This window comes from Triticum dicoccoides, chromosome 5A (genome assembly GCF_002162155.2).
Source record: "Triticum dicoccoides isolate Atlit2015 ecotype Zavitan chromosome 5A, WEW_v2.0, whole genome shotgun sequence".
NCBI classification, from domain to species: domain Eukaryota; kingdom Viridiplantae; phylum Streptophyta; class Magnoliopsida; order Poales; family Poaceae; genus Triticum; species Triticum dicoccoides.
This window is the reverse complement of record NC_041388.1, coordinates 210,311,874-210,336,680: the sequence shown is the minus strand read 5'-3', so window position 1 is coordinate 210,336,680 and position 24,807 is coordinate 210,311,874. Positions and strand designations below refer to the sequence as shown.

General features: G+C 42.8%; 1 long non-coding RNA gene across 1 annotated transcript; it reads right to left on the bottom strand.

Moving 5' to 3' along the window:
• Nucleotides 1–6,912: 6,912 nt before the first annotated feature.
• On the bottom strand, nt 6,913–9,204 carry LOC119300725. Its single transcript, XR_005146678.1, has 3 exons — nt 8,785–9,204; nt 7,496–7,694; nt 6,913–7,219 (listed from the first exon to the last, which is right to left on the bottom strand). It is a non-coding gene; the product is annotated as an uncharacterized LOC119300725 (long non-coding RNA).
• Between the last annotated feature and the right edge of the window lie 15,603 nt (nt 9,205–24,807).

Genomic DNA, 24,807 nt, shown 5'->3' with positions numbered 1-24,807 from the left:
ACCAGGCACACCAGTTAATAAAATAGATGATGATCCAGAGGATAAAATGTTCTTGATCCAAGAAATCCACGGTTCATTAAAACCTTTGTATCTGAGGATTATGATAATTGCCTCATGCTCAATACTGTCAAATGCCTTTGTGAAATCCAACTTGAGCAATACAATTGGTCTCTTGGAAGCTTGACATTGATGAATATATTCAAAGCACCAGCCCAAGCAATCGTGAATAGATCTAGACTGCAAGAATCCATACTGGTTTTTGTGAATGCAGGACAAGATCACTTATTGCAACCTACTAGCCAGGAGCTTAGTTAAGAACTTCACACACGTGTTGGTAAGTGAAATTGGCCTATTGTCATTTAAAGTCTTAGGACTTATTTTCTTAGGGATCGAAGTGATCAAAGAGCTATTAATGTAGTGAAGGTACAATTTTCCTTTAGAGAACTCTTGCACCAGTAGCATAAAATCATCCTTGGTTATTTTCCAACATTTTTTCAAGAACAGGCCAGTAAAACCATTTGGCCTAGGAGTTCTATCTGGTGGTATCTGATTAATCACCAAGTTAATTTCCTCTGCGAAAAAAGGTTTTGTCAGATCATCCAACCCCTCAACCTTTTTGATTACTGCTCCTAGATCAAAACCCATCTGAATATCATTGGAACAGCCCATCCTTTGCTTGAAATCTTTCAAAAACATAGCTGCCATAGCAGAATGGTCACATACCACTTCATCATCCATTGTGATGCTCGATATAGTGTTGGACCTAAAACGTTCAGTTGCCATTGCATGAAAGAATTTAGTATTCTCCCCCCCCCCCACCATTATAGACCTAATGGTGCATCTTTGCTTCCAATAGATGAATTGTAGTGTAAGCACTTCTTCCAAACGAACGTTCACAATTCTTCTAAAGTTGGATTCAGGAAAAGAAAGAGACCTCCGCTCCTCAACAGAATCAAGACAGAAATAACCTTATTGCAATCAGAAATCAAAGCTTTAACCTTGGAAAGATTAGTATGCCAAATCTTGAGGGTGTATCTCAGGTTTTTGAATTTAGCTGTGATAACAGCAGTAGAGGACTTTCCATGTACAGGCTTGGACCAAGAGTCTCTGACACAGTCAAGGAAGACAGGTAAATTAACCCAATAATTTTCAAAACGAAATATCTTTGCCTTTGGAATCATTGTTTTGATAGAAAACACACAAGGTGTATGATCAGATCCAGTCTTGGCTAGGGGAAACACCATCGTATTAGGATAACTAGATGTCCAATTAACTGTTGTGAAAACCAATCAATTTGCTCCAAGAGGGGAACATCTTGCATATTGGACCATCTGAACCTTCTCCCTTTTAAAGGTCATTCATTTAGCCCCAACTGGCCAATAACCTCATTAAAAAGAAGCATGTCATTAACATTTCCTCCTGGCATGTTTCTGTTTTCCATGGAACGCAAGAAGTCAAAATCACCCAACAAAAGCCAGTTATCATCAATAGGAATAACTAGATTATGTAGACAATTAATAAACTCTTCTCTTGCAGGGTTTTGATATGGGCCATAAACAGTAACCAAAGTCCAACCATCAGAATTATTCTAGATTGAAATTCCATAGTGATACCATAACTTAATGAAGCAATAAGTTTGCCACCGGAAATTGCAGAGTTCCACAGCACAATCATACCACTAGAAGCACCAATAGAGGGAACATAAACAAAATGATCAAAACACTATGGACAAAATTTGCAGATAAAGCGCTAATCCATCACCTCACACTTTGTCTCTTCCAGACAAATAACTGAACAACCACTTTCATCAATTTTCTGACGAACAACACGTTGGCGATTATCAGAGTTCAAGCCATGCACATTCCATCATAAAACCTTCCAATCCCTAAAGGTGGTCTGATTCATTACAGATCGATGTAAAAGAGCACCAAAAGACCACCACATAATGGCAATACTTAACTAACCACACATAATAATTAAAGTGCTGATAAGAAAGAAAATAAAACCCTAGATAGATGATTTAACACGGGTTAACCATAAACCCATGAAGGAAAAAGCTCTAAATATCATCAGATGATGGTGCGGAAGAAGAAGACTCAGGACCAGCATTAACCTGATCGGCAGAAAGCTTCTCTGGAGCTATTCCAAGATGACCTCCAATGTGCTGCAGAACTCTGATTGGAGTAGGGGGAGGGACCACCTCCTGTGTATCCTCTGGCTCTTGCATAGGTGAACTATGCTGCATTTTACGCTTCTTGATAGGCTTTGCAGATGGCTTCTTCAGAGAAACTAGTTTGGGTGAACTGTGCTTGAAGCCATCCCTGAGGGCCGAGAGCCGAGCACTATGTCTGACCTCAGACTCAACCACAATAGCTCTTGGCTTGCGAGGACGGCATGATCCTTTGACAGAAGCAGTGAAACTGAAAGAGTTCATCTCAACATCAGACAGAACAGTAGGAGCAACAGGCCCGTCAGTGAAAATAGAGTTGTCTTCAACTGAACCAAAACAGAGTGCACGAGCCACACTAGGCTTAGATTGAGCAGCCATAAACTTGTGAGGAGGGGTCTGATGATACACCATCTTGTTTCCCATGAGAGCGTATCAAAAAACAATTCCCATGATCTCTTGGGTAAGACAAATGGCTTGAAAGGGCTGATGGCAGGCATTCCTTTTGGTATCTGCATGACCTACAGAAAAGGCATCACATGAGCAAAATTCCTTGTCAATTGCATAACTGGTGGAATCTCACGTCCAAAAACAATAAGCACCCGATCAATAATAATCGGGGGTTGAACCACGGGAGGTTGATAAACTTCTAGAGCTTGTTGATTGTCAATATCAGAGCTATTAGCTGGCCCTGAATTCTAGATGACTACTGATTCCTGGGAGACAACGTGCTGGTCCTCATCCTCAATCCAGTCATCCACAACAACATTATTATCATTGAGATCTCCCTGTTGGTTCTGGTGTTGATTTGTAGGTTGCGGTGGCACCGGTGGGTCATCCCAGCATAACTGAGGAAACTCAGGAATAACAAAATTGAGATTGTCAAACTGCAACTGGCTAGGCAAAGGGTGCGGATTGCCATTGAGGGGCATCTGATCCTCGTCTCTTGGCAAGATGTCAGCGAACTCAGCAGACAGAACATAAACAGGGGTAGTCCAAGATACCCGGGTGGCAGACAAAATCTGCATATTCGCGATAAACCACATCGTGAGGAACTTGCTCAGGGTATGGAAAAGAAGCATAAACCAAGGTTCTGACCATGCGAGGATCCTCCTGATGCCATAGATGAAAGCGACCAAAAGTACCAACATTATCAGATATGTATTGTGTGGTGCAATAGTCTAACGGAACTCCCAAAAGCATAATCCAACCACGACGGAAACCATGAGTAGCTCTATGATTGATTCCATGGTCATGCGGTATGAAACGAACAAAGTGACCATTGCCAAGATCGTAGGGTCGATGACCCATGATGGCATGCCTAGATGCAGGGCTACGGAACTCAAACAGGCCAACGCCCTCAATCCATGGTTGATCGCTAAGCACATCACGGTGGAGCTGAGTAATCATGAAATCACTAACCGTCTGATGAAACTGCTGAAGTTTCCCTGGCAGTGATGGAGGCTCGACGATGCCGATGGCGTACTGCTCATGGCGATGGTCTGGATCCACCGCATGCAAGAAGAAGGTCTGAGGCAGATGAGTCGGGCCACCGTCGATGATGTCGAAGCCCGACGGGATGAACTCCATCTGGTCGAGAGCAAATTTGGCCATTGTTGGTGGACACGATGGTTGTGAAGCTGGGAAAATTGGCGAGGACGGTTGGGACATGACAATACCCCACTGGGGCACGTGGGTGGTCGTCTCAAAAACCGAGGAGTCCCTTGGTGGTTGAATAGGATTGTGACTCGTGGCAGGTATGGATACAACCGCCGGTGATTTACCGGGATTTCATGATATATTTTTAACTTTCCAAACATATCCATTATCCCTTGCCCATTGATTGCATTGAAAACGGTGGTGACCAAATCAATTACAGGCTAGGCAGACTGGCCAGGCAGCTGACATGTGGCATTGTTGATGGCATATACTGCAGGATAGAACGCGGGCCACCATGTCATCGACCATAGCATCACACAAAGCATCAGCCTAGTGTGTTGAAGGAATGTCACGCTGTTGCACATCCTCAGGGCGGTGAGAGTCCGGCCCAGACGCTAACCCTGGCCCAACATGGGAAACTAGAGATCCCGGATTTGACGTGACAAAATTTTGAAGATTCTCGTCCATGCCATGCAGATCATGCAGTTGTGTGGAGCTGGCTGAGATATCGGGGGGCTAAAACACCGGCGATCTAATAGAACCAAAAATAATGGTTGGAGCGACCATCGTCCAATGAAGGTTCACCTGCGGTGGGGGACGAGCAATAACCATCTCATGGGAAGAAAGATCATAACCCGAAGAAGAGACATCATCAATATCATCCTGGGTGGCAGGGTATTGATATTCCATGCATCATATTTTTGCAACGTGGCGAAGGAAAGCTTCTTCCTAATGGCATGCGCCGATCTAATGGAGGACTTGCGAGGTGGATGATGCATAGCCAACATGCCTAAAGCAGCACGCTGCTTGGAAGGACTGACTAGAATCCATTCAGCATCACACTCTAATTTCCAACGATTAACTCACGCTCCCAATTAGGTCCTCCACGACCCCAGAGATTGAAATAGCATTTAAAATTTGGGCAAGCAAACGTACGAAGATCAAGAACACAAAAACCAACTTTCTTAGATGAGACATTGAAGGAATAAACCTTGTCATGCAAGTATAAAACACCCAACTCAATTGCCGAACCTCCAATGGCCGCCTCCAAAGCCGCTGCCACAGAATCACCCGAGAGACGAAAATCATGTCGTCCAAAAGACACAACCATCATGAGATGGCTAGTGTCATGTGTAGGATGAACGGGAAATCGAGTAGATTAGAAAACCTTACCCGCAAACTCAAAACCCTTGGAGAAATCCAAGCCAATGGTTGATCCAGAAGATTGCCATAGGAGAATAGTGTCACCAGGAAGAGAAGAAGATGCCGGAGATAATGATCAGAGGGGATCCTTAGATCAATGGTGGTGTGAGGAGATCGTCGTCCATGGTGGGTGGGAGGTGGGAGGGGAAGCGCCATCTACCTTAATTCTTCCTTCGTAGTTCCTGGACCTTTTATTACAGCCTAGTTTTTATAATTACATCCCATTTATTATTTTCTAAAGCCCATTTTCTTGTTAAGCCTAATGCACGCTTCCTATGAAAGATTTGTAGCCCAGCGGGGCAGAGAATAACAAGTTGACCTTAGCTGGGTATTCCTCAAAAAAAGTATAGCTGGGCTAGCCATTTTCAGCTTGAAAGAAATTAATATCTGAGCTAGATATTTGGTCGACGTAAAATAATAGCCTGGGCTAGACAGGACACAGCCCGCCCAGGTGATCTCCTCTGAGCAACAACAAAACTTCGCTCAAGAAAAACTCTGCTCACACCTCAAAAACTGCTCGAGTTGCTGGGTCCTAGCTGTCGGCCGCTCCTTGTGCAATTCTCTCGTTTATTGACTACTAGCAAAATTGCTCGTGCGTTGCTACGAAAAAAACATATCACATAGACGTAGACCAAAAATAAGCATGGCTCAAGACCCCCTCCCCCTCCCCACATGCTAACATACTCTATCTCAACACGGCGCCCACTCAGGTCACCCCTTACTTAACACTCACTGACGGTAGATGTTGTGTCCACTTGATCACAAACCCATCCAAGCATTGGCAATCCAAAGACAATGAGCTCGGCTAGAAAAATGTAAAACTAACTTGTAATTCGGTAGAAATGTCCCTTGAAGAATCCATACATAAGACAATCCAGCCAATAGTTTTATAATGATATGTTTAGAAACTTTAGTTGTGCTATTACAGACCATGTTTAAGTTGGTAAATAAGAAACTTAATGAAGCTGCATGTTGTTTCGGAATCACATTTATATTATCTCCCATAGAAAAATTGCTTCAATTCTTTCAAGACAAAACCATACAATAAAAGGTTTCAGAATGCAAGGAGTCATAATGCTCCGAATCAGTTTATACACTGTGAAATAAAAATTCAGGCCATATAAATCCCGCTTATGCAGCTAACCTAGCTAGTATTACACTTCTAGGTCCAAAAGCTTGAAAGTGGAATAGCACAGAATTAGTAAAGAAATAACCTCCATTTGAAATCAATTGCACGCATTTGTGAACCCAAGCATAGTTAACTAGAGGAAATAATTTAGCGAACTCAATATGCGTTGAGAAGTCAGAGATCTCATGAGAGGTGGACTGGTGCCCAATATATCGGGAAAAATATGCATGTTTCACCATGTAGAACTGAAGCAAATTATCTAGAAGGAATAGAAGAAATAAATTGGTAAAAATACTATAATCTTGAAAATAAACATCAAATCAGTAAATGTGACAACGACACAACTACAGTCTTCTGCCACTTCCGGTTGCACCCCATAAAATAGCAAGAGAACCGCACATAGTAACGAGCAGGTGGCTTTGCCTGACCAAGCAGCGGCAAACAAAATTTTGCTAGTTTCTATTTTTCAAGTAAACATCAGAGCTTCAAAAACATAGTACAATGAAAAGGATAGAAGATTGCCATCTAACTAAAAGGATCTTATCAACTGCAACATACAACCATAGTTGCAACAAGCTAAATTGCGTAAAATGAAGATAAAAGTAACCAAAGTAACATGTTCCTCTCTAATACCTATTGGGTCATGTGAAGAGAATGGGTATATAACACCAACCAGTTCAGGATTGATCCAAGGCCACATAGAACTGTCCCCAAAAGAGATTCACAGTTGTCAAAATGGAGCATATGCATTTAGTAAAGCATGAATATTTGCCGTGTGATTCCACAATATGCATTGTGCATACTTTAGTTAAGCATGTATATATCTAAACTTGCAAAATATACATTGGCCAGTGCTATTCTTTTCTATTTAAATTTTGTGTTCCACCATGATATAGAAATTGTATATAAAATACAGTTCAAAACATGTGCTATAAATGAAATTATATTTATCACTGTTGTATTGGTTTTCCTAAGAAAGTTTGTAATCATTACAATTATGCTCATGAAGCATCATGCACCATGTTTCATCTTGCACATCCTCTGAATTTATGGTCTCGCACCTGCACCACATTCAGTTTGAAGCTATCAACAATGGGGAGCAGACTTGTGTGACTGAAAAGTGAAAACATAAATTTTATGTTCTTTCCAGATGGTCCTAGAACTTATGCAATTTTGAACTTTGGCACACACACCACAATGCAGAACCGTGTATGATGTGGATTGTAACAAACAAACAAATTGGAGCATCATGGATGAGGAGGACGTCGGCAACCGTTGTCACTGTATGCTGCTGAATTCGGATGGAGCGGGTATGGGAGATGATGTCGAGGGCTTACCAGGAGAGACGGAGAAAACACTGCAGCGTCCGGATCGCCGGTGCCTCATATTTTCCTCCTGCCTCTTAGCACGTGTAGGGGAAGCCTCAAATCCGCCTCTGCTCCAGCTCCTTCCTCAACCCACCATCTGCTCCGGCTCCTTCCTCAATTCGCATCGAATCCATTGGATTTCTCATAGGGATGGTTTGTACCGCATATCCTGAAACAAACATCATCAATAAACTTTAGTATCTCAGATGGAGAATTATGGAGGTATACTCTACAATATTGAGTAGTTGCTTTAGAGACATATATCTAAAATTGTCTCAATATTTGGTAAGAAATTCTCTTTTAATTAGAGAAAAGGTATGTAGTGTAAACTTCTTAAGTTAGCAAGTGCTATCAGCTAGCACCATGTCCGTCTCTGCTTGTGTCAAGCAAACATGCTATGATATAGTAAGAAACCCGGCACCAAAGAATGTCGTGAAAGACGCACAGGGGGCGGGTGTGCTTCGACCGTATCTCCGGGGCACAGTTGATAGAAAACTTCTTGATCTAGTTCTAGCATTTGCTTATTTTCTTAAAAATTGTATAAGAACAGACCGCTTCCAAGGTTCAAACTATCTTTTGAGTTATCTATCTTATAAAACATTGTCTATGAACTGAATGTAAACTACATGTCTTAAAATAGTTCATCCACGGATTGCAAAAACATACGTATAACATATGCCTTCCAAGGTTCAAATGGTTCTTTGAACAATCTATCATAGCCATGAAGATTTGCATAACCTTGGAGAATCACAGAAAATAGGGCAGTGTTAAGATAGATTCTATCATGGTTGATATACATCAAACAGTTCCCTTGATGGACGCACTTCATTATAAATTAGGTGCTATGCCTACCAAACAAAAACTTAACATCAAGGCTACAAAAAATCCAAAATACAGGCAATGATGGATGTGAGAGGCACCGTTCATCTTAGTAAAGATAGCTCCACTTGTCCTGAAACACATCTCAAAAGGAAAAATAACTAACTTGATTCATGCATAATTAATAATCTATAATAGGATGAACTGCTTGCCAGAAAAGAGAATATGAAGTTAATCACACGTTAATAAGTGTAGAAGCAAAACAGAAGACCTATCAGACCCACGGCTCATAGATGCATCAAGAGATCACATTCTCCATGCATGGCCTCAGCCGAAGACTCTACTATTCAGAAACAAGAGAATACAAGACCAGCTAAATAAACTACAGACAGGTTCACAAATAAAATTATCCATAAGTAGATGGGTTCGGATGATCTCACCATGAATAATTTGCCGCCTAGATTTCAGGTGGGCTTGGTCACAAAACAATGGAGGTGAGGCACACATGCACCACAACTGCTTTCTACCCCATCTTCTTCACCTCGCTCCCCGTCCCAGTGCCTCCAAGTGCACCATCATCTTTACCCCCGCCGTCACACCCGTGGCGAATCAGCTCTGCCTCCATGACAACTCGCATGGCGGGGGATAAGATTCCCGGCGGTGCCGTGGTAGCAGAGGCAGGGGGAGCTAGCAGCGGCCGCACCGTGGACTCTCGCCAGCGGTGGAAGGCCGCGAGGGTGGGGGGACTTGGGGTAGGGTAGGGGCTAAGACCGGCAGCGTGGCAGGGGTGCGGCGCGCTAGAGGTGGAAGATGAGATGGATCGTGGGTCATACGGCTGGGCTGTCGCTCGTACCATCATACGTTTTGTGTTGATTTTCATCTGGACTACGGGTTGGTTCCTCTAAAAGCTAGGGTTGTTTTTGTAAAATTGTTGATGGTGAACCCGACATCTACGTGCGATAGGCGAACTAGGTTAGACGGACGGATGAACATGCTACTAGTACCACCTCGTTTATATTACGATTTTGTCTATACGAATCGTAAAAGCGTACTACGACTGTGCGGAATCGTATTGTGACGATGAACCCACGGAGTCAATCCGTCCTTTATTATTAGTTAAAGATATAGGTTGATAATGGTGTGGGACCATGATGTCGGGAAACCAACAGGATGCAAAAAATATTATAGTTGTATATAATAAGGAGGCACTTGCGTATGTGCGGCTATGGCCCTGGTGGGTCCCCACTATCATCCTCCCCAATTAAAGTCATCTCCTGATTCCTCATGTTCCTTGACCAAGTTGACAACGCGAGACGGCAGCATCAAGACGAACGCAACAACAGGAAGGACGGTGGAGAGGGCCTCACGGGCCCTACGGATGGTCTGATACAGCGCCCGCTACTCATTAAGGAAGCCCGGATCATAGGGGCACATGTCCGTGACGACATTGTCGTTCGTTTGTTCGCCGGTGACTCGTCCTTCCTCGAGCCGGTGCTCATTGAGGAGACGGAGGTTGCAGCACAGGTCCTCCTGTGCTGGTAGCTCTTCCGCCATTAGGGCGTCAAACTGCGGCTGCACCTGCTCAATGGTGAACACGGCATGAACCGGCTTGGGCGGTGGCGCTGGCTCCAGGTCGGAAGCCGTGTCCATCGTTTGATTGTCATTGCTGAGCTCAGCCAGCTCGCTGGCAAGCCAGCATGTCCGGCTGCTAGACCTGACCGCTGGCAAGCACGAGTCTGACCGCCTTAGCCCACCCAGACCCCCTCCCTCGCCCGCACGAGCTTTCCACCCAAAACGATCAGCGCCGCCCGCGTCGCTTCCCAGTGCAGGCGATATCTCCGCGTTCAACTGACACAAGTTTCGTCCGTCTGCCGCTCGCGTTAATGAGATGCGGTTGCCGAGGTGGCTACTCCGGCGCACCCCTCAGTCCGTCTGCCACCCACCATTCCTATATAAACGCATGCATTGTCCATAGCCGTAGTCATCCGCCTTCGTTCCCTTTCTCCTGTCCACACCACTCCCACCATGGCTTCGTCGCGCTCCAGCGTTCAGGATGGGCGGACAACGGACCAGAAGGAGATGGTAGCCATTGTTGCCGACTGGCTGGCCTGCAGGCAGCTGGAGGATGACGACGTCCCAATGGAGAATTTGGTAGTCGATGATCCGGCGCCAACCCCCTCCTCCGCGCCATCCTCGCCAGTGCATGGCACCATGACCGTCGGCGAGGCCCGTGCCCAATACATGGGCATGGTGAGGCAGAAGTGTGAGGAGCAGTTCCGGGAGGCGCTGGCCGACGCCGCCTACAGCCACCATGTCCTCTGGGAGCACTTGCAGGCGGAGGAGCATATCGTTGTGGAGCGGGCGGAGCAAGAGGCGCTGCTCGAGTCGTACCACTCAGCCCGCGAGAGCCGCCTCGCGCGCTGGCGGTACCGCATGCGGGTGGCGGAGGTTGCGTCCGCCTACAAAGAGGGCGATGAAGCGGGCGAGGTGTTGTTTGGCGAGATCAACGACGAGGCGGATGACAATGTCGGCTTCGCCGAGGCCTCGCCCCGCCAGCACTGAGGCGAAGGACTTCGCCAGCTTCGGCGAGGCCCTGCTCCGCCAAGGCCCCGCCCCGCCAAAATGAGGCAGAGGACATCGTCGGCTCTACCGAGGCCCCAACCTGCCGGCAACGAGGGGGAGGATTTCCCCCGCTCTGCCGAGGCGCTGCCCAGCGGGCAACGAGACAGAGGACATCATCGTCTCCGTCGAGGCCCCACCTCACTGCCAACGAGGCCACGCCACATAGAAAATGAGGAAGAGTAGAACACGGTAGGTCGCCGCCGCTTGGGTCCAAGTAAGGCCACCGCTGCTACCCTCCGGTTGAAGCCAAGCTTGGTGGGTTGAACATTCATGGCCGATTAGCTTCTAGGCGGCGACATGGAGTCGGAGAGCAGTGCAGGAGAATAAGCTTCTGTTCGGCTCAGCCGGACACGGGAAATGGGCGCCGGGGATTATAGATTAGGATAATTAATTATACCTCCAACGCACCTCTTTTTTGTTGAAGAATGTATGAAATGTAATGAAATCTGGCATGTTTATATGAAACTAGCAAGAGGCCCATGCGTTGCATGGAACATCAAGATGCATTTATATGAGTAGTTTATCTTGTGGGAGAAAAGGACGAATGACGGAAGACCTAATTTGCAAATGTGGAGAGCGGTATGGGTATCATTTTGCAAAATTCCCATAGTTTCCTTCCTATCTGTCAGATATAAATCGGATGGCCTATATTGCAGGATGGTAGGCACACCATCATCACTAATCTGTTTTTTATAAGAGTAGTAGACTAGCAAGATGACCATGCATTGCATGGAACATCAAGATGCATTTGGATGAGTAGTTTATCTTGTGAGAGAAAAGGATGAACGAGGGAAGGCCTTATCTGCAATTGTGGAGAGGGATGTGTGTATCTTTTTGCAAAATTGCCATAGTTTCCTTCCTATCCGTCAGATATAGATCGGGTGGCCTATATTGCAGGATGGCAGACACACCATCATCACCAACTCTATTTTTTATAAGAGTAGTAGATAGATAGATATAGATATAGATACGACCGTGTATGAATGAATTTAGTTCGATTGGTTCGAATTCTTGTATCACAGGTATTGGATGAACATGCAAAACAATACGTACTAGCATTATTCCTAGGACGCACGGTTACCACCTCGTTTGCAGCAGTTTCACCCGTACAAAAAGGTTGAGCATCTTTTTAGCATGCATGTACATTGCAATCGAACTCATAGGCCTGGCAATTCATAGATAACATTCAAAACAATCGATGATTATGCATCTCAGTGATTCAAATGTCAGAGCCAATATTTACTTCACAACTAAAGAGTAAAAAAATCGATCGATGCTGCTGAAAGCAAAGGGTATCCCATTCGAGAATATCAAACGCATGTCTTCTTGCTAACATCAATGAGAAAATTTTGACAAGGTTGTCCCATTCCAAAATATCAAATGCGTGTCTTTGCGTACATCAATGAGCAAACTTTGACAAGGTTTTTCCATTCCAAAATATCAAATGCCTACGATTGTTGAATGGGCGGGGTTTGCCATCTGTTCGAACATTAACATGTCACCTCGTGCTAAATATACCAATTGTTCTTTCTATGTAGTTCCACTAAAATAACCAACTTCGCACGTAGCTTGTATTATTTCGCCTTTATATGTTGCAATGCCTTGAACATATCCGCACCTCCTTTCTTGTAGCTAATTTTGTGGCTGGAGGTGGAAATGATGATTCGAGAGCATTTGATGTATTGTGCATGATGAAGTATAATGTAGGGCACGAACCATCAGAACATTTTCTACATTTCCGTTTGAAATCAAGCTGAGCTTCCCTGTTTTCATAAATACAAAAAAGTGATTAGTATAAAGAAAACTGTACAATGAATTGACAGTTTAAACATGCAACCTACATGATCCATGTAGAGCACACATTTAAAAAAATGGAACTCACCGGAAAGAATCCTAAAACAACATTGTATTGGCCATCACAGCAACAAAGATGGAGATCCGTGAGTCCTTTTTTGCTGAAGTTAGTTTGTTCTTGTGGGAAGTAATGTAAATCCTTCAACTGCTTCCTTCTGATATGAACAGAATGATCCGGTTGTGCAAAGACAATAGAACAACTAAATGCTACATCCCTGTTTGCTCGAAAAAAATGAAAGGAAATAATTAAAACATAACTTGGTTCAATAACAGACAAGCTTCGCCTTCAATGTAAGATTTTGCATGGTAATTTGGGAGCACAAGTATAGCACTAAACAACGACATTAATTTTCTGATGATAGTAGCAAAATACAGGCCAACAATTGTGAAATATCATTATCTTACCTCAATGGGATATTATGGTGCACATACAGATTGGAAGTCTGGTCTCCATCTATGCGGTTCAGTAAAATCAAGCTACATTACCGTATAAGTAGCACAACATGTGAAAGCACATTGCACAATCATGTGAAAGAAGGCCAGTACTGACCTCTCATGATGTAGAATTCAAACAAATCACAAGAAGAAGATCTGATACAAATTTGCCAACATGGATAGGAAGTCAGATCTCCTCTTGTGTTGTTCCACTAAGATCAAGAAATCAAGCAACGATGTCAGTGTGACATTTTGGTTGAACTGCACAAAACACTCTTAAAACAAAAGTGTTTTGTGCAGTGCACGAAAAGGTCGCAATAGCAACGAGGTGAAGTAGATAACCCTATTTGTATAGAGGTGCAAAGGAAACAATTACTAGTCAATAACGGTGGATGACACAGAAGCCCACAAAAAGAAGCATCTAACTTATCTAAATGGGAAAGAAAGCGAGACAGTAGCATTTCTCAAAGAGTTGCACTGATTCATATTAACAGAGAGATTATATTAACAATAAAATTCATTAAACATGTAATTTGCTTTGAACTGTGGCATTGCTTCAATTTTTCAGCGGCATTATTAGATTAACAACAGCTAAAGAGTTGTATGGGACAGTGGACGCACAAGCACCATGTGCATGTACCGATGTATAAAGGGGCGATGCACAGTCTGTTGCAACAAACAACCAAGGAACATATTTGTGTTGGTCCCATTTTTGTTATCTTTAGACACCTTTCCCTATGTGAGGGCAGAAAATCTAGTCCTGCTCAAATTATACAGCCTTGTCCCCCACCCACACAAAGATCAGTTCCTTACAGATGTGTGTCCTATGTTTGTCATTGTTTTCCCTTTTCGACCAACATAGGTGTTCGATAGCTAGTCTGTACTACTTTCCCCCCTTCCTTTGATCTTTGAACCATGTCCTAGATTCAAGGTATACAACTTTCCCCACTACTTTCTTGTTTGATCCAACACCTAGAATTGAGTGTAGAAGTGAAAAAATTCCAGATGTAGGAAGAGAAATGCCTGTTGATTAAGAAAATTATAACTTAAGGTTCTTGGGGTGTGGCTCGGTGGGCGGCCGGATGCCGATCTGCCCACACTATGTACGATGGCGAGTAAGAAGGGGTCAGAGGTTGTCCGTGCCGCTGCTGGGCGAAAGAGAACAGTGACGCCGGCAGTGGATTCCCTACCTTGCCGACGGCGAAAGCGTTAAGCCTCCTTGCCTTCCCTGACGGACGGGATCCTGTCAGCTCTTTGACCAGCAATGAGGGGAGAGAAAGAGAGGAGAGGCGAATGCAGTCTTGTTTAGATCTGGATAGGGTGAAAGAGTGTGTAGAGAGCAACTACAAGCGCTGAGGCTCCAATGTGTATATATATAGTGGAGAGAGAGTGTGAAGAGAGCAAACCCTAGAAAACCAGCGCTGAGGCTGCATGGTATATAGTTGGCGTGGTTGCTTTTTCTCTCCATAAAAATCGTTTTAAATTGTGCATGAAACGTAACTCTTTATTTAATGTACTACTAGTGAATAAAAATACTACTAGTAGGCAAAGCTAATAATACTACGTGAAGAAAATTTAACGCTCCAAGGAGTCAACTTGAAATTAACGCTCCATGCCTCCCGGTCGCACTTACTATCGTTCACGTGTGGTACCCGACCCTCCGAAGCAACAACTGAACCACACACAATCAAAATATCTGAAAGGTGGGTTGCACCATCCTCCAATTTTAAATATTTTTGGCACTTGTATTCAGCCTAAGTTAGTGTGCTAAGGTATGTACTAAGGGTTACAACGAGTGCTAAGAAACTAGGGCGTATTGAGAGTAATAGTCATGCCATTTATTTGTAGGGTCTCTTGCAAAATGTCAAACTCTATTCTGCTCTTATTTAATGGATGAGGCAAATCTTTTGCCTCCTATCGCAACCCTAGCTTTAACCCTGCCTATCTTTGCATTAGCATCATGCATCATGTTTCAATTTTGTTAAAGTTGAAATGGGGATTGATCAAACCCTAGCACCAGAAAGAACTCAAATAGGTTCAAATAAAATCTTTTTCAATGAACCCAAAATGCCTTTGAAAATGTTCATGATTTCTGATAAATGTGAAAACCTCTACCAAAAATGATGAGCATATTTCTTGGAGATTTATGGATTTTTGAATTAACCCATATTATATTTGAACTGGGGCATTTGAATTCTATAAATATATTAAATGCTCCAAATATTCTGGAATCAATTGTGAGCTTTTGGAATAATCCAAATAGTGCCCACAATTTGTCTCAGAAGTTTTAAAAATGAATTAGTATTTTTACTAATTCAAAACAAAATAAAAGAAATAGGAAAACTGAAACAAAAAGAAGAGAGAGAGAGAGAGAGAGAGGAAACCTACCTGGGCTTACCTCTTGTGTAGCCCACCTGGCAGCCCAGCCCACCCGCAGCATCCAGTTATTCCCAAACTCTCGCTAGGAGGATGAGGGACGCGTGCTCGCCGCGCGCGTCCACGCGCGAGGCCACCTCCTGCTTCTGCCGACACACGAGAGGCTCCAGGAGCCGCCACGCGCCACCCTGGTCCCTCTCGCCCGTCGCTCGTCCTCATCCCCTCCTCTGCTCCCTCCCTTCTCTTTGTCCATGGGCACCGAAACCACTGACGAGCACCACTGTGACCATAGCCTCCCCCGTGCCTCTCCGACGTGACCTCGAGCTCCGTCGTCAACCCATACACCGTCTTCATCGAGCCAAGCGACGGGAAGATCCCCAGTGTGCCGTCCCTGACGTCTTCTTCCTCCTCGGGTCACCGAGATTGCCGGCGGTCCTGCTCCCGCTCAGACGCGTCCCCGAGCCCGCTGACCTTCTCCTCCGCCACCAGTGAGCCCCTGATCGCTTTCCCCTTGTCCCCTTCTTAGATAGCGCGCCCTAGATAGCCCACCGTCGAGCCCAAGTTCTCCCCGCCGTCGGCCATGTCGCCACAGTGGCTATGGTCGCACAAGCTCGTGTCCAAGCTCACGGTTGCACTCACCGCACTCCCGTGAGTCGAACATGACCATCCACAGCTCCTTTCGTGCCCCGCATCGCCCAAACCTCTGTTGGCCGAACTCCGGCTGCTGCACTCGTCGTCACCAACATTGCTACAGAGCACCTCAGCTCCGGCCACAACCACCATTGGACGTGCCGCACTGCGGGCGTTCCAACGAGCCAAACCCCGCCTCAAACCGTGGTCCGTAGCGAAATCCCGATAACCTCCGCCGCATTTTTGGTCGTCGCCGGCCTAACTCCGGTGACTGTCGACGTGGCAGTGATTAGCTTAGGCTAATTACCTCGTTGGTTTAACACTAGGTCACTGACAGTGGGCCCCAGTGTCTGTTCATTAGTTTTGTTAGGTTTAAGTAATTACTGTTTAGCCACCGTCTCAATGACAGGTAGGACCCGCACGTTAGGTTTGACCTGGACTGGGTCAATTGACGCCGACCTCACTAACATAATGCTGATGCAGTAATTGTTTTCTGGTGTTTTACATAAATCAAAAACGATTTATTTATTTCAGAAAATGCCTAAAACTTCTAAAATTCATAGAAAAAGAACCGTAGCTCAGAATGAAGTAATTTATATATGAAAAATTATTAGAAAAATCCAAAGAATCTGTTTATGGCATTTCCATGCATGTTTGAACAACTTATCTATAAGACATTTTGAACTAATGGCATTTGAAATGTCTTATGTGGAGTTTGAATTTGAATCTAGTACTCAAACCAACTCCAATTAAATCGTTGCTAGATGCATTAGCTCAAATCACAGCATATTGCCATGTCACATTCATGCATCATATTATTGCATCACATTGATTGTGTTTCCTCTTTGTTGCTGGTGATTGTCCCCTCTCAGTAGACGTTGCTTCGACGATGTGATCGATGACACCGATGAAGAGCTATTACTATCTTCAGAAATGCGAGGCAAGCGAAACCCTCGTGTTCATTTCGATACAATCCCACTCTCTCGCTCCTTCTCTCTTTTACTGCATTAGAACAACAACCAATCAACTATTACATGCTGTGGTAGTTGAACCCCTTTCCTCCGCATGACCTATCATTGCCACAGTAAATAGATGAAACCCACTGGCATGAGTAGGAGCTGTTTGAGCCCTGATGTACCTACTCATTCATGCTTGTTTGTCATGCCTGCTACTGCTTAGAGTTGAGTCAGGTCCGATTCATCGGGGATGAATTGGAATGGTGATGAACATGTCCTACTATGTGTGAGCCAAATGTGTGAACACGATTTGGTAAAGGTATTGATGAGAGGCCTGATACGTCTCCAACGTATCTATAATTTATGAAGTATTCATGCTATTATATTATCAACCTTGGATGTTTTATATGCATTTATATGCTATTTTATATGATTTTTGGGACTAACCTATTAACTTAGTGCCCAGTGCCAGTTTCTGTTTTTCCCTTGTTTTTGAGTTTTGCAGAAAAGGAATATCAAACGGAGTCCAATTGACGTGTCAATTTTTGACGATTTTTTATGGACCAAAAGAAGACCCCGGAGTAAAAGAGTTGGGCCAGGAGAGTCCCGGGGCGTCCACAAGGGAGGGGGCGCCCTCCCAGGCGCGTAGGCCCGTCTCATGGACGCCTCGGTCACCTCTTTGACGTGAGACCAACGCCAGAAATTCCTATAAATATAGAAACCTCGGAAAATTAACCTAGATCGGGAGTTTCGTCGCCAGAAGCCTCCGTAGCCACCAAAAATCAATCTAGGCCCTCTCTGGCACCCTACCAGAGGGGGCCATCATCACCGGAAGGCATGGGGGAGGATCCCGGAGGGGCCATTATCGTCATGAAGGCCAAGGACCAGAGGGAGAACCTCTCCCCGTCCAGGGGGGAGGCCATGGAGTAGGAAGCACAAGGGGGAAAACCTCTCCTCCTCTCTCTTGGTGGCACCGGAGTGCCATCGAGTGGGGAATCATCGCCGCGGTGATCGTCTTCATGAACATCACCATCATCGTCATCACCCTCATCTCTTCTACGCGGTCCACTCTCCTGCACCCCACTGTAATCCCTACCTGAACATGGTGCTTTATGCCACATATTATGATCCAATGATGTGCTGCCATCATATGATGTTTTGAGTAGATATCCTTTGTCTTTGGGTTGATTAATGTTCTAGATTGATATGAGTTGTATGTTTTACTTTGGTGTTGTCCTATGGTGCCCTCCGTGTCGCGCAAGCATGAGGGATTCCCGTGGTAGGGTGTTGCAATACATTCATGATTCGCTTATAGTGGGTTGGTGAGTGACTGAAACACAAATCCGAGTAAGGGGGTTGTTGCATATGGGAATAAAGAGGACTTGATGCTTTAATGCTATGGCTGGGTTTTACCTTATTGATCTTTAGTAGTTGCGGATGCTTGCTAGAGTTCCAATCATAAGTGCATATGATCCAAGTAGAGAAAGTATGTTAGCTTATGCCTCTCCCTCAGATGAAACTGCAATAATGATTACAGGTTTTGTTAATGATTGCCTAGGACAATTTCGCACACCGATCCACCATTATTCCACACTAGCTATTTACAATTTTTAGTAATATATTCTAACTTTATGATAACAGCACCTACTCTTATATTTTAGATCTCCGATATCATACAAAGTTATCCTCTTCATACCGACAACATAGTTTTATTTCTCGTTGCTAGTTGGAAGCAAACGTTCGGTGTACGTAGAGACGTATCAGTGGTAGATAGGGCTTGAGAGAATATTGATATTATCTTTAGCTCCTTGTAGGTTCGACACACCATACTTATCACTTCCCCCTTTGGAAATTGCTACGATGATTCCCTGCACTTGGGGATTATCAAGCTCTTTTCTGGCGCCGTTGCCGGGGAGCAATAGTGTGGGGTTGATATTCTTGTGTATGCTTGTTTGCTTTCTTCACTAAGTAGATTTTGTTTTTACTTTTTTGTTTCTGTTTAGTTGTGGGTGAAACATACAAAAAAATTTAAAAGAATGAAAATACAAAAAAAATTACTTGCCTCTCATGCCTAAAAAGTTTTTCAAAAAGAGAAGTAATTGGAAAGTTATGCATTGAAGAAGTGAGGGTCGACCTTGAGCACTTGTGTTCATGCTCACGGAAACAATGTAGAATTTTTCATGGAAGTTTCTCTGTAAATAATTATCCCCTTATATGTATCCATTGTATTATAAAAATAATGTGCCAAGCTTTGGTTTTAGGATGATTAGATTGCTTGTTTACTGTGTGCAGAACAAAAACAGAAACTTTGGCTGTAGAGTGTGATTTTACATTTTTTACTGGAAAGTTAAATGGGTCTGAAATTTTTTGCAAATTACTTCTGTATAAATTGTTCAAACTGTCAAATTTATTTCATAATTTTTGGAGTTACAGAAGTTTACTAAACCTCCAGATTACTACAGTATGTCCTGTTTTAGACAGATTATGTTTTTCGTGTGTTGTTTGCTTATTTTGATGAATCTATGGGTAGTATCGGGGGGTATGAACCATGGTGAAGTTGGAATACAGTATATATAGTTCTAATATGAAATTGGAATGACTTTTCAACAGTAGCTAAAGGTAGTGATTTGCTTTATTATACTAACGGATCTCACAAAGTTTTTGTTAAAGTTTTTTGTAGATGAAGTTTTCGAAGAACGAGGAGTTACCAATGTGAGAAGAATAAATAGAGGCAAGAGATCAATCTTGGGGATTCCCAAGGCACCCCAAGTAAATATTCTAAGTGTACTCAAGCATCTAAGCTTGGTAATGCCCCGGTTGGCATCCCATCTTTCTACTTCAACAATTATCCGTATACCTCGGTTTTTGTTTCGTTCACATGATTTGTGTCCTTTGTGTTTTTTGTTCTTCCTTTATGAACCATGATTGTATGAGATAGCCCTTTATTTATTTATAGAATGCTTCATGTGCTTCACTTATATCTTTTAAGTATGATCTTAGAGAATTGCTCTTTGTGCTTCACTTAAAACTTTTGAGTATGGTTTTATAGAATGCTTCGTGTGCTTCACTCATACATTTTGAGCTTGGACATTGGTTATCTTATATTAATTGTAGAATTCTCCATGAACTTCACTTATATCTTTTGGAGTATGAATAATACTATGATCTAAAGCAGGTTTGGAAGAGTGTCAACTTTAGGAACTAGTGATCCCGCCATTCCGAATGAGGAGAATTTTGCTTATGTGGAGAGTAGTAAAATTTCTATGCTCGTAGATCATGAAAAGAATGCTTTATGTGATGGTAATATTGTTGAACTCATTCATGATGCTACTGAAAATTATTATGAGGGAGGAATACATGCTTGTACGAGTGCAATAATATCAAGTTTTCCTCTCTATGTGCTTAAAGTTTTGAAGTTATACTTGTTTTGCCTTCCTATGCTAGTTGATTCTTGTTCCCATAAATTGTGTGCTCACAAAATCCCTAGACATAGGAAGTGGGTTAGGTTTAAATGTGCTAGTCATATTCTTCATGATTCTCTCTTTATGTTCAAGTCTTATCTTTCATGTGAGCATCATTGAAATCATCATGCCTAGCTAAAAGGCATTAAAGAAAAACGCTTGTTGGGAGACAACCCAATATTTACCCTTACTGTTTTCGTGTGTTTACATGATTAAGCTACTGTAATAATCATGTTTTATAGCTTTTGTTTCAATAAAGTGCCAAGTAAAAGCTTTGGGAAGACTTGGGTGAAAGTTAATGTGATCTTGCTGTAAAAAACAGAAACTTTGCGCTCACGAGATTAGCTGCCATGTTTTACAGAAGAGTGATTTGGTGCCGATTCTTTTTGCAGAAGATTAATAGACCAATTCCTCACGTCCACCAATTTATTTCATAATTGTTTAAGTAGCAGAAGTATGGTTAGTGTTCAGATCATTACAGACTGTTCTGTTTCTGACAGATTCTGTTTTCATTGCATAGTTTGCTTGTTTCTAGTTTCTATGACTTATATTCCTCAATATAAATTGTAGAAATGATATGGTACAGTAGGAATTGTGTGAGAACAATTATGATCTTTGACTTTTACAGTACCAAGGTGAATGGTTTACTCTTTATCATACTAACATATCTCACGAAGTTTCGTTAAGTTTTGTGTGATTGAAGTTTTCAAGCTTTGGGTGAGATATCGATATGAGGAGAATAAGGAGTGGAAAGACCCTAAGATTGGGGATGCCCAAGGCACCCCAAGGTAATATTCAAGGAAGAATCAAGCGCCTAATCTTGGGGATGCCCCGGAAGGCATCCCCTCTTTCGTCTTCAAAAACTATAGGTATACCTTACTCGGAGCTATATTTTTATTCGTCACATGATATGTGTTTTGCTTGGAGCGTATTTTCAATTTTACTTTCTGTTTGAATAAAATCATTGGATCTGAAATCTTAAATGAAAAATAACCCTCCCATGCCTAGTTAATTATTTGACTACTCAGTGTCCTTCACTTATATCTTTTTGGAGTAGTTTGTCATTTACTCACGTGCTTCACATATATCCTGTGAGTAAATGGTTGAATAATTGAATATCATAAATCTGAATTTATATATGTTTCATATACTTATACCATGGGGAGTAATGAATTCACATAGAATAATTATAGGTAGTAAGCTTATTGAAAGTTAGCAAACGTAGAATTTGTCACTTGAACAATTCATGAAAGAATATTGAACGAAGAGAGATTTCACATATAAATATACTATCTTGGACATCTTTTGTAATTGTGAGTACCCATTAAAATATGACATGCTAAAAGGTTGATGTCGGACAAGGAAGACAACGTAATGGGTTATGTTTTCTTATATCCGAAATAAAGTATATTGTCTTGGATTATCCAACATGTTGATCTTGCTTTTCCCTCTCATGCTAGCCAAATTCTTTGCACCAAGTAGAGATACTACTTGTGCTTACAAACATTCCTTAAACCAGTTTTGCCATGAGAGTCCACCATACCTAGCTATGGATTGAGTAAGATCATTAAAGTAAGTTGTCATCGGTGCATGCAATAAAAATTGCCCTCTAAATATGTATGATCTATTAATGTGGAGAAAATAAGATTTATACGATCTTGTGATGTGTAAGAAATAAAAGCGACAGACTGCATAATAAAAGTCCATATCTCAAGTGGCAATATAAAGTGACGTTCTTTTGCACTAAGATTTTGTGCATCCAACCATAAAATCGCATGACAACCTCTGCTTCCCTCTGCGAAGGGCCTATCTTTTACTTTTATCTTCTACCTTATGCAAGAGTCATGGTGATCTTCACCTTTCCTTTTTACATTTTATCCTTTGGCAAGCACATTGTGTTGGAAGGATCCTGATATATATATATATCCAATTGGATGTAAGTTATCATGAACTATTATTGTTGACATTACCCTTGAGGTAAAAGGTTGGGAGGCGAATCTATAAGCCCCTATCTTTCTCTGTGTCCGATTAAAACTTTCAACCCATTAATATCATGTGAGTGTTAGCAATTGTGAAATGCTAAATGATAGTTGAGTATGTGGAGTTTGCTAAATCAAAGCTCTGACATAGACCCTTCCTGAAAATAACATGAACTGCAATTGTTTGATGACTGAGAATATAGTTTGTTAGTTTCAAGAAAGTTTATGATCTATACTTTAACATGTGAATAGCTTGTTACTTGATCATGAAAAGCTTTATGGAGATGAGCTACTGTTATGATATATAATGATGCTAGAAAAAGTGATTGGAACTATCATTGATGAAACTTATGCACTTGATAGCATTCACACTCCATAAGTTATTTCTTTTATCATTTACCTACTCGAGGATGAGCAGAAATTAAGCTTGGGGATGCTGATACGTCTCCAACATATCTATAATTTATGAAGTATTCATGCTATTATATTATCAACCTTGGATGTTTTATATGCATTTATATGCTATTTTATATGATTTTTGGGACTAACCTATTAACCTAGTGCCCAGTGCCAGTTTCTGTTTTCCCCTTGTTTTTGAGTTTTACAGAAAAGGAATATCAAATGGAGTCCAATTGACGTGCCAATTTTTGACGATTTTTTATGGACCAAAAGAAGACCCTGGAGTAAAAGAGTTGGGCCAGGAGAGTCCCAGGGCGTCCACGAGGGTGGGGGGCGCCCACCCACCCCCCGCCCCGGTGTGTGGGCCTGCCTCGTGGACGCCTCGGGCACCTCTTTGACGTGAGACCAATGCCAAAAATTCCTATAATTACAGAAACCTCGGAAAAATTAACCTAGATCGGGAGTTTCGCTGCCAGAAGCCTCCTTAGCCACCGAAAACCAATCTAGGTCCTCTTTGGCACCCTGCTGGAGGGATCCATCATCACCGGAGGGCATGGAGGAGGATCTCGGAGGGGCCATTATCATCATGAAGGCCAAGGACCAGAGGGAGAACCTCTCCCCATCCAGGGGGAGGCCATGGAGGAGGAAGCACAAGGGGGAGAACCTCTCCTCCTCTCTCTTGGTGGCACCGGAGTGCCATCGAGAGGGGAATCATTGCCGCAGTGATCGTCTTCATCAACATCAACATCATCATCATCACCCTCATCTCTTTATGCAGTCCACTCTCCCAGACCCCGATGTAATCCCTACTTGAACATGGTGCTTTATGCCACATATTATGATCCAATGATGTGTTGCCATCCTATGATGTTTTGAGTAGATATCCCTTGTCTTTGGGTTGATTGATGATCTAGATTGGTATGAGTTTATGTTTTACTTTGGTGTTGTCCTATGGTTCCCTCCATGTCGCGCAAGCGTGTGGGATTCCCGCTGTAGGGTGTTGCAATACGTTCATGATTCGCTTATAGTGGGTTGGTCAATGACTGAAACACAAACCCGAGTAAGGGGGTTGTTGCGTATGCGAATAAAGAGGACTTGATGCTTTAATGCTAAGGTTGGGTTTTACCTTAATGATCTTTAGTAGTTGCGGATGCTTGCTAGAGTTCCAATCATAAGTGCATATGATCCAAGTAGAGAAAGTATGTTAGCTTATGCCTCTCCCTCATATGGAACTACAATAGTGATTACCGGTTTTATTAATGATTGCCTAGGACAATTCCGCACACCGATCCACCATTATTCCACACTCGCTATTTATAATATTTAGCAATATATTCTAACTTTATGCTAACAACACCTAGTTTTATATTTTAGCTCTCCGATATCATACAAATTTATCCTCTTCATACCCACAACATAGTTTTATTTCTCGTTGCTAGTTGGAAGCAAACGTTCAGTGTACGTAGAGTCGTATTTGTGGCAGATAGGGATTGTGAGAATATTGATCTTATCTTTAGCTCCTTGTGGGTTCGACACTCCATACTTATCACTTCCACCTTTGGAAATTGCTACGATGATTCCCTGCACTTGGGGATTATCATGACCATGTAGGAGTACATGGCGGGTTGTTTCATTGGAACCATTCTTAGGAATTGAGATATGTGTATGTGATTTAAGATCAGCTACTACCATGCGTTGGGCCCAAAAACCAATGGACCCTCTCGATTTATTAACCGCCCCTGTCCTCTGTC